Genomic DNA, 10,670 nt, shown 5'->3' with positions numbered 1-10,670 from the left:
GGTTTCTTGGTGAGGATCCGATCTCTCTACCTTGTGAGTGGCTAGTCCTATTTATAGGCAAAGGCCCTGGGCCTCCTCCCAAATATTGAGCGGGAAGGGGGCCAACAATTGGCCATTTTGAAGGGGAACATCTAGTACACTTATCCTGACTAAAGTTGGTCCTCGCCTGCCAAAGGCTCTGGTGGTGACGCCGGCTTGGGCTCCACGATGACCTCCATCCTGCTGTTCTGCTGGTCTTGGTCTTGTTGCACCTAAATGGATGCCTTTGCTTGATGCTCTCGCCTGCGCTTGCTCCCTTTTCACCAAAGAGGAAAGAAGGACACTGTGCGGGCTGGTGCCCGCCTGGCGCCCTTGGCCGTCATGGCTTGCGTCATGGGCACCTCGTGAGGTACCCTGCCTTGATCTCTCCGCCTCCTCGCAAGCCAGCCTGACGAGGCCATGCCTGAGGAAGCTTCATGTCGTCCACCCCGCGAGGCTTGGCCCCTTGCAAGGGTCTTGAGCTCGTGTTGATGAAGATGGGCCATGCTGGGCCACCCCTTGAGGCACGCCGCAGGCCGCGGGCACGTAAGTCTGGGGACCCCCGTTCCCAGAACACCGACACTATCCCAGCTTAGTTCCCCCTTTCCATCATCGCGATGACTTGGTGCTCTACGCTGACAGGTCCCGGTCCCCAGGCAGGCTTCAGCCGTTGCTGGTATGCCAGGTCGTGATGCCGTGGTCAAGGCCAGGAGGTGAGTGGCCTGAGGTCCAGTAAGATCCCCTGAGGCGCGATGCTCAGGAGATCCCCTTTAGCATGCAAGCAGCCGCCGAGAGGTGAGGAAGCAAGGCAATGTTGCCGTGACAGAGCTGCATTAAGTGAAGATTCTGTGATCTATCGATTAGCTGCTCCAGGCGTGAGACTTATCTTAAGAATACAGAGTCGCTCCTTTGCGTTGCGCCGGACTTGTACGTCGGCAACTGCGGTGCAACTAGGTTAGAACCTCGCGAGCTTTCTCATTCCTCCCCACACTCTCCTTTGTGCTCTACGTCCTCAGGTCCCGGCCCTCGAGCGAGCTCAGCCACCGCTGGTATGCCAGGTCACGATGCCGTGGTCAAGGCCAGGGGTGAGGACTGGAGAGCCAGTAAGAGCTCCCGAGTCGCGATGCTCAGGAGGCCCCCTTTTAACGCGCAAGCGGATCACATGGGAAAGAGAGAGAGAGAGAGAGAGAGAGAGCTCGTGGTGCCACCCGCTTCAGACCTCAGGAGGTTCCTGTAGATTAACATGAGAAAAGCATGGGTTGCCATTGTGATCGCCGGCCAGCCATTGGTTGCTCCGAGAGAGTGGTGAGGGCACTGAGGGCCTAGTGAGGTGACGCGTGCGGGGCTGCCGCGAGCCAAAGCTCAACCACTCAGATTTGTTGACGTTGCAGGGATGGACCCATGCGCAAGCATCATGCCAGCCCAAGCGGCTCCAGAGGCAGATGCCAATCGATCAGGCGATAGTCACAGGCAGGTTAGGCATGAAAAGCAAACCAGCTTAGATAAACGCATAGTGGATATTCTCCACCGGGTCAGGCCCGAGCGGCCTGGGGATGATGCAGCCCGAGGGGCGCTCCAGCAAGGTAAACTAAAGACATAAGAAAAAAGGGATACATGCCGCAGGGACGGACCCATGCGGCCTGGGAATGATGTAGCCCTGAGGGCGCTCCCAGCTGAAATGAACTTGAAAGACGTCACCTGGTACCATTGTAGAGCGGGTGTTGGAGTAGCTTAAGACGCACGATGAAGAGTCCAACCCGCACGAGCCACCAGAGCACTGAGCCTCGGGAGGCTCTGGGATCCAGGCGGTTCCTCGAGGACCGTCTCGATCTCCGCCAGGACCACGTGATGCCTGGCCTCCTGAGCTGCCAAAATGCTCCGAAGATGGCGCTGGTGGGTGGCGGCCGCATTTGGCAAGCCGAAAGGCATGTGAACGTAGTTGTGCAGTGGACCCTCGCAGCGTCCTACGCGCGAAGGCCAAAGGCGCTCCTGAGATGTGGCTCGTTTGAGCCCTGGGACGTTGATGCAGACGCGCAGCCCACCATCCTTGCCTGGATGGGGAGCCACGCCAGGAAAACGGCGATCACCGCGCATGGCTCTTGGTTCCTCAAGCTCCTGAGTGGTCTTGGTGATGAACTCCTGAGGGTTGGGCTTCCCTCGCCCTGTGCCTTCCTAAGGGAAATGTGCTACGAAGCACGCCTCCAAGTGGTGCCCGAGCGCCTCCCTCGAAATTTTGGCAAAGTCTGAGGCCCTCCAGAAGAGAGCCCCCGAGCCCTGCCCGAGGAGGGCACCGGGTGTGCCTTCCTATGCGATGGAAGGAGGCACCCCTTGCACGGGCGTGGATCCTGATGCGGCACCTCCTGAAATGCCAAACTCCTGAGGCCTTGAGCCGGACGATGTCTTCTTCTTCTTGGGGAGTGCCTTAGGAGGGTACTCGCTCTTGCTATCCGGGTCCTTGATCGATGCAGCTTGGAAGGCGCGCTCGAAGGAGCACACGCCATCTCTTTCCTCGCAGGGGACCGTGATGATTCCTCCGCTTCCTGGCATCTTGAGGACATTGTAGCTTTGGTGAGTCACCGCCATGAACTTGGCCAGGGCTGGATACCCGGGGATGGCATTGTACGGCAGGCGGATGTGGGCGACGTCGAAGTCGATGAGCTAAGTGTGGTAGTTGTCGCGCTGTCTGAAGGTGACAGGGAGGCGGACCTGCCCTATCGGGGTGGTGGAGCCATCAGTAACTCCTGAGAAAGACTTGGTAGGCTGAAGTTGATCATATGGCACTTGAAGGTTGTCGAACATCTCCACGGACAGGATGTTAAGCCCTGCTCCACCATCAATGAGGGTCCTAGTGACTTGCACGTTGCTGATGACTAGGGAACAAAGCATCGGGAGGACGCCAGCAGTTGTCGCACACTTGAGTTGATCTGCTGAGCTGAAGGTGATTGCGCACTTGGACCACCTGAGCGGGCCTGTGGCCTCGAGCCCAGGGAGGACTGCATTCACCTCGCGAGCAAACTGCTTGAAGATGTGTTGAGAGGCTGGGGCCTGAGCTCCGCCCAAGATGCAAGCGATAGCACGTGGATCCTGGAAGCCCCCAGCCCCCTCGTCCTGGTGGTGGTTGTCATTCCTTCTTGGTGGTGGCAGTAGAGGAGAGAGGCCTGCATTGACTTGCGGGCGGTCCTCGCGAGGCTGATCCCTCTAGGCTCCCTCACGAGGCTGGTCCTGCCAGCGATCCTCACAAGGTCGGTCACCCCACTCCTGGCGAGGGCCTCGGTCGTCCCATCGTCCTCCGCCTCGTCGTCCTCCTTGGACCTAGCCCTGATCGTTGTGCTCGGGGTGTCGACCGAAGCTTTCTTCTCGAACAGCCCTGAGCTCTTAGCACTCGTTGGTGTTGTGGATGTGGAGGCTGTAGTAGGCGCAAAAAGGTCAGTTCCCTTGGACCACTCCGGTTGGTCCCTGCCATGCTTCGTGTCAGGCTCTGCTGCGAGCACGGCCGCTCCTTTGCGCTTCACGTCCTTGGCCTTGGCTTTCTTCTCTTCTGGATCCGTAGCTGGAAGCTCGTGGAGGGAGAGGCATCCTTGCTCAGCCCTTGCGCACTTGGTCGCCAGGTTGAACAGCTCTAGAGATGTGCACAGTTCCTCATGGATGGCGAGCTCCTCCTTCATCTTGACATTGTGGACGCTGAGGGAGTCCTGGATTAGGGGGTGTCCGGATGGCCGGACTCCCGGACTATGAAGATACAAGATTGAAGACTTCGTCCCGTGTCCGGATGGGACTTTCCTTGGCGTGGAAGGCAAGCTTGGCGATGTGATATGAAGATCTCCTCCCATTGTAACCGACTCTGTGTAACCCTAGCCCTCTTCGGTGTCTATATAAACCGGAGAGTTTTAGTCCGTAGGACGAACAACAATCATACCATAGGCTAGCTTCTAGGGTTTAGCCTCTCTGATCTCGTGGTAGATCAACTCTTGTACTACCCATATCATCAATATTAATCAAGCAGGAGTAGGGTTTTACGTCCATCGAGAGGGCCCGAACCTAGGTAAAAACATCGTGTCCATTGTCTCCTGTTACCATCCGCCTAGACACACAGTTCGGGACCCCCTACCCGAGATCCGCCGGTTTTGACACCGACATTGGTGCTTTCATTGAGAGTTCCTCTGTGTCATCACCGACAGGAAGGATGCCGCACCCCGTCTTTAAAGACGGCACAATTGCTAAAGGAGCTTTGGCTGTAGGCCAAACTCTCCGGATAGGTAGTTTTTTGATGACCGCCTGTTCGGCCGCCGCACCAGCGATGACCTCTCGGGTCATCGAAAGCAATCTCCAGATCAGCTCGGAACTTGTCGAGCAGTTAGATCCGATGGAGCTCTCTTCCCTAAATGAGCTCTTGGATCGCATCACCGCCTTGGGAGTCGCTACAGATTACGACCAGATTGGGCTTAAACCCGATCAAAGAGAGATCGACTCTCCCCAGGTCACCCACCATGTTGATGTGGTGGAAGAACAAAGCGGTGAATCTTCGCCCATCCTAAGGACCAGATGTGTCCGGATTCCTGACCCCTCCAAGCCGGACATCCGCAGAGGGGAGGATGTCGCCCAAGCCCTGAATCTAAAGTCAGACAGCAGGACTGATTCATTGAATAACGTCCAAGAAAACAAGCTTCCGAATTCGGAAATTTCATGGCCCCTGAGTCTTAGATCGGGCGGGGTTCCGGATTTAAATCCACCCACCCACCCAAATATAAGGGATATATCCCAAAATACGGCAAGAGCCCGGGGAAACAGTACACCACTACTGGGCCAGATTCCTCCTGGTTATGAACAGGATAAAGGACTGCCGTGAGAAGGACGCAATTTCATTCTTCTGTAACTGTAAGTGCATCTAGTGCCACCCCTAGTTGGTTTTGGAGTATTGACGACAAAGTTGGTTGAGGGACTAATGCGTTTGTGAGAATTGCAGGATAACGCAGGTAGTGTCCCTCATTGATTCGGTTTACCTACCGGAGATGACCCCTAAAAATGTATGAAGACATTGAAGACAATGGTGGTATGAGAAGATATTCATATTGAAGTCTATGACATGAGAAGACATTGCGTGAAGATTATGGAGCGCGAAGACTGTGTGGTTTCGTTGTTTCCTTTTCTTCTTTGTTGAGTCATAGGAACCACCGTACTGTTAAGTGGGGTCCAAGTGAACTAAGTCAGAGTGACTGAAGTGATGCTCAACTCAAATCCTATGTCTTCGAGCGAAGACAATGGGAGCAAATCTTATCCAGAGCTAGATGAGTCAGCTTTGCTTGTAGCCCAAGTAAAGTTGCCGCGTGTGTTTGAAATCTGACCGCTGGAACACGTGTCAGTTCCTTAGTGACCCAGGGTCATTTCGGACAAATCAGGTCGGGTTGCCTTGTGGCTATAAATAGCCCACCCCCTACACCATAAATTGGTGGCTGCTCAAAGTTAGTTTACGGCTTTTGTCGTTTGAGAGCAACCCACCTCGAAGCATTTGAGAGAGAGAAATCCTTGCGAGGACAAAGCCCAAACACCTAGAGCCAAAGAGTGTTAGGCATCACTGAAGTCTTTCTGTCTGTGTGACCTGAAGACTTATTACACTTGAGGATTGTGTATCCTCCAGCCGGTTAGGCGTCGCGTTCTGAGCATCCAAGAGTCATTGTGGATTGCCGGGCGAACGAAGTCTGTGAAGGTTGGAAGTCTACCTTGAAGACTTATCAGAGTGATTGGGCGAGGACTGGGTGTCCTTAGCTCAAGGGGAATAAGGTGAAGACACGGTCTTCTGAGTTAAATCTCAGCCTCCCTAACCAGACGTACAGTTGTCACAGCAACTGGAACTGGTCCAACAAATCCTGTGTCTTCAACAAGCGACTGGTTCTATCCCTTTCCATCCTTTACTTAAGTTTGTCTTCGTGAAGTCACTGCCTATTTGTATATCTGTTTGACTTCATTGCTTGACTACTTCAGTTGATTGGATTCACACTATCTTCCATCCTGATCCTTACTACTTGCTGCTATTAGTCCTGTACTTTCACATCATTGCATATTTGACTATGGCTTGCTTATGGTAGTTTATCTTCCGCTGCATATCAACTAGGTCATTTCTGTTGTTTGTCTTCGAAACTTCTAAGTTTTGAAGACTTTCATAAAAATCACCTATTCACCCCCCCCTCTAGTTGATACTAGCACTTCCAATTGGTATCAGAGCAAGGTACTCCCTTGTTCTGTGTGATTCGGTTTAACTACCTGGAGTTTAGCTATGTCGACTGCAGTGATAATCAAAGTCTCCGCTGCCTGCCCCGTGTTCGATGGAACTGAGTATCCCTACTGGAAGAATAAGATGCGCATGCATCTTGAAGCCATTGATGTCGACCTCTGGTATGTCGTCAAGAATGGCGTTCCCAAAACTGGTGAAGGTGTCACCCCTACTGATGTCAAGAAGTTCATTCAATTGGACTCGACTGCAAAGAACATCATCTGTGGTCATCTGACAAAAGGACAGTATGGTCGTGTGAGTGCTCTGGAAACGTCAAAGCTAGTCTGGGACTGGCTATCCAAGGTCAATGAAGGCGTCTCTACATAGAGATACCAGAGGATCAGTGTTCTTCACAATCTCTTCAACCGCTTCAAGAGAAACGGCAATGAAAATGTCCAGCTCACATTTGATCGCCTCACCGACATCACAAATGAGCTTCAGGCTCTCGGCGCCACTGAGATCACCAAGCATGAAATCGTCAAGACGCTGCTGAGATCCCTTGACAGCTCCTTCGACACACTTGCCCTCATGATACAAGAACGTCCTGACTTCAAGACTCTCGATCCGTCTGATATACTTGAGAGGCTCAACACACATGAGTTCCAGCTTTCTGAGAAAAGAGATATCTATGGCCCCAACTATGGCCGAACTCGTGCTTTGAAGGCAAAAGTTGTTTCCTCATCTGACGAAGAAGAATCTGACTGCGGTTCTGAGGATCCTGAAGACATTGGAAGGGAACTTGCTATGCTTGTGAAGAAGTTCTAGAAATTCACCAAGAAGAAGGGCTTCAGAAAGTCTTCACGATCAAGCTCAAGAAATGATGAAGCTTCCACTCATGACAACAAGAAGAGAACCTGCCACAAGTGCAAGAAACCTGGTCACTACATATTTGAGTGTCCATAGTGGGACAATGAGAAGAAGAAGAAGAAGAGCAAGGAATATGATTCTGATGACAAGAAGAAGAAGAAATCCTCAAAATCTTCTTCGAAGTCTTCTTCCAAGTCTTCATCACAGAAGAAGAGCTCATCTAGCAAGGCTCGTGCTTTTGTTGGCAAAGGAAATGGATTCAGAAGAGGAGTCTGCTTCTGAGGAGGTGGAGGTGGAGTCTGGAGAAGAGTCCGACCCTGGCGTTGCAAGTCTAGCTCTAGCCACGGCCTATGTTGCCAAGTCCATCTTCAACACTGAAGACACCGACTTCCACACCAACGCTGAAGCTGATGACATGGACGATCCTGCTCCCACCTACTGCCTCATGGCACGCGGTGCCAAGGTAAAATCACGTGATGCTTACTTTCAAACATCAAGTGAAGATGACTCTGATTATGAATCTAAACCCAGCTACAAAACACTTGCTAAAATTGCTACTGAACAACAAAGGGCTATGGAACATACTCAAAAACTGTTAGACAAAAGCGATGACCTATTGGACGCGGAAATGACATGATCACAGTCCTTAGTTGAAGACATAAAAAATCTTCATGCTAAGTATCAAGAACTTGAAAGTCTTCATGAGACGCTCTCAACCAATTATGAAAATCTCTCCTATGATTATCTTCAAAGGAAGCAAGAGCTTGAGAAATTGAAAGCGACTCATGAAGATCTTCAAAAAGAGAATGAGTCACTTCGCGCTCAACAGATCAGTTCCGCTCAGGATGAATTTGAACCACCATGTTTAAAATGCATTGAGCGTGATAACGCTGCCTCTGTTGCTGAATGTTCCACTGTTGCTGCTGTTGCTCTGTCTTCAACTACTGATGTGGTAACTAACCACTCTGCTGAGGATACCACTACTATTGCTGATGAAAATTCTAGGTTGAAGACATTGCTCGAAACAGGGATGTACAAAAGTCTGAAAGGGCATCAGACACTGTGCGATGTCCTCAAAAAGCAGATTCTGAACCAAAACCCTAGGAAAGAGGGTGTTGGGTTCGAGAGGAAAATGAATGTTGATGGTTCCTACTGGAAGCCTGAGCAGTATCCCAAAACCACATGGGTTGCTGCAAAGGAACCTTCAGTGGATCCATCCACTCTATCTGGATTTACCTGTGCTAATCCTATTATCATTGATGAATCCTTTTATGCAAACTATAAACTGTTCAAAAATCAGAATGGTGAAGTGTTTGCCAGGTATATTGGTACTAACTGCAGGAATGGACCTCCAATGAAGAAGATCTGGGTTCCTAAAAGCTGTCTTGAGAATCTTCCTGTGAATGTGGTCATGACACCACCAGGGAAGAAGACAAACCCCAGACCAAAGGCGTCACATGGTCCAACGGCTTCATACGGAAACAGGACTCAGTTGAGTCACCCTAACGCCAATGTTTTACAGGGAAATCATACTCAGACTCATGAATATGAGCATGTGTCTTCAAACCGCTATGTTCATAGAACTAAGAACTTTTCTGCTTATTCACATGAGTATCACTCATCTCCCGCAAGGCTATTTGCTAGGGCTTCAAAGCCAAAATTCTCAGATGTTGCACTTAGACTCATTGCTTCTAAGCCACCCCTAAAAATGTGGGTGGTAAAGAAGAACTAACTCTCTTTTGCAGAATATGGTCTCCAGCCAGCAATCAAAGGCGTCCGATATTATTGCTGGGGACCTAAAACATAAAGGGACACATGATAAAATGACTTACTATGTATTCCACATATGAATCTCTTATCTGTCATACTATGTGTTCTAATCTTGATCTAAGCGTGATGATCCTAGTGTGCGTCAAATGCTTATGCTTCACAACATACCTTGTGAAGCCTATCCTCCTAACTGCACTGTAGGGCATGTCACCAAAAGCTTCAGAATGGATTATTGACAGCGGATGCACTAATCATATGACTGGTGATCGAAGTCTTCTCATGGACTCAACCTTACGTCCATCCGACAAGAGTCAAATCACATTTGCTGACACTGGTAAAGGCAAGGTATTGGGTCTAGGTAGAGTTGCAATCTCAAAGGTCAACACATGGATAAAGTGATGCTTGTTGAATCCCTTGGATTCAACTTAATGTATGTCTCAATGCTTTGTGACTTAAACATGATTGTGATATTTGGAAAATATCATTGCCTTGTACTAATGGAATCTGACAAGTCTCTAGTGTTTGAAGGGTATAGGAAAGGTGATCTATACATGGTAGATTTCTTAGCAGGTCCACAACTTGCCGTATGTCTTCTTGCAAAAGCTTCAGAATGCTGGCTCTGGCATCGAAGGCTGGGGCATGCAGGCATGAGGAACTTACACACTCTCGTCAAGAAGAAGCATGTCATAGGCATCGAAGGAGTCAAGTTCAAGAAAGCTCATTTGTGTGGTGCCTGCGAAGCTGGAAAGATGACGAGGGCCAAGCACCCCTCGAAGACAATCATGACAACATCACAACCCTTCGAGCAGTTGCACATGGACTTATTTGGCCCTACTCACTACTCCACCCTCACAACAACGGCGTGTCTCTATGGCTTCGTCATTGTTGGTGACTACTCAAGATATACCTGGGTGCACATAATTCTCGACAAGACTGAAGTACAAGATGTCTTCAGACGATTCGCCAATCGAGCAATGAACAACTATGGCGTCAAGATCAAGCATATCAGAAGTGATAACGGCACTGAATTCAAGAACACCGGCCTTGATCTTTATTTGGATACAATGGGAATCACTCATGAGTTTTCTGCTCCATACACACCTCAGCAAAATGGCATTGTTGAGCGCAAGAACAGAACCCTCATTGAGATGGCTCGAACAATGCTCGACGAGTACAAGACACCAAGAAAGTTCTGGCCTGAAGCTATTGATACAACTTGTCACATCATCAACCGTGTCTACATCCATAAGCTTCTGGGCAAAACATCCTATGAGCTCCTTACTGGCAAGAAGCCAAATGTCAGCTACTTCAGAGTCTTTGGTGCTAGGTGCTGGATCAAGGATCTCCATCACAAGTCAAAGTTTGAACTCAAAGCTCACAAAGGCTTCATGCTTGGCTATGGAAAGGATTCGCACTCCTACAGAGTCTTCAACCTCTTCCACTACAAAATCGTTGAAACAGTGGATGTGCGATTTGATGAAACCAATGGTTCACAACGAGAGCTCCTCCCAAGCACACTAGATGAAGCTCCTCCAAGCAAATCTATCAAGCTGATGGGAACTGGTGAAATCATGCCCTCTGAAGCACAGCCTAAAGAGGAACTTATCATTTCTGCACCAAACCAACCTGAAGACAATGCTCAGACCGAAGACAATCATTCCAATGATGACAATGATCAGCATGAGCAAGGTCTTCGTCCAGTTCACCCTCGTGTTGCAAATGAAGTACAAATTGAGAAGATAATTGATAGCATCAACGCACCTGGTCCGCTTACTCAATCAAGAGCAACACAGTTAGCAAATTTCTG

Source organism: Triticum dicoccoides, chromosome 4B (genome assembly GCF_002162155.2).
Source record: "Triticum dicoccoides isolate Atlit2015 ecotype Zavitan chromosome 4B, WEW_v2.0, whole genome shotgun sequence".
NCBI classification, from domain to species: Eukaryota; Viridiplantae; Streptophyta; class Magnoliopsida; order Poales; family Poaceae; genus Triticum; species Triticum dicoccoides.
Note: the sequence above shows the minus strand (reverse complement) of the source record.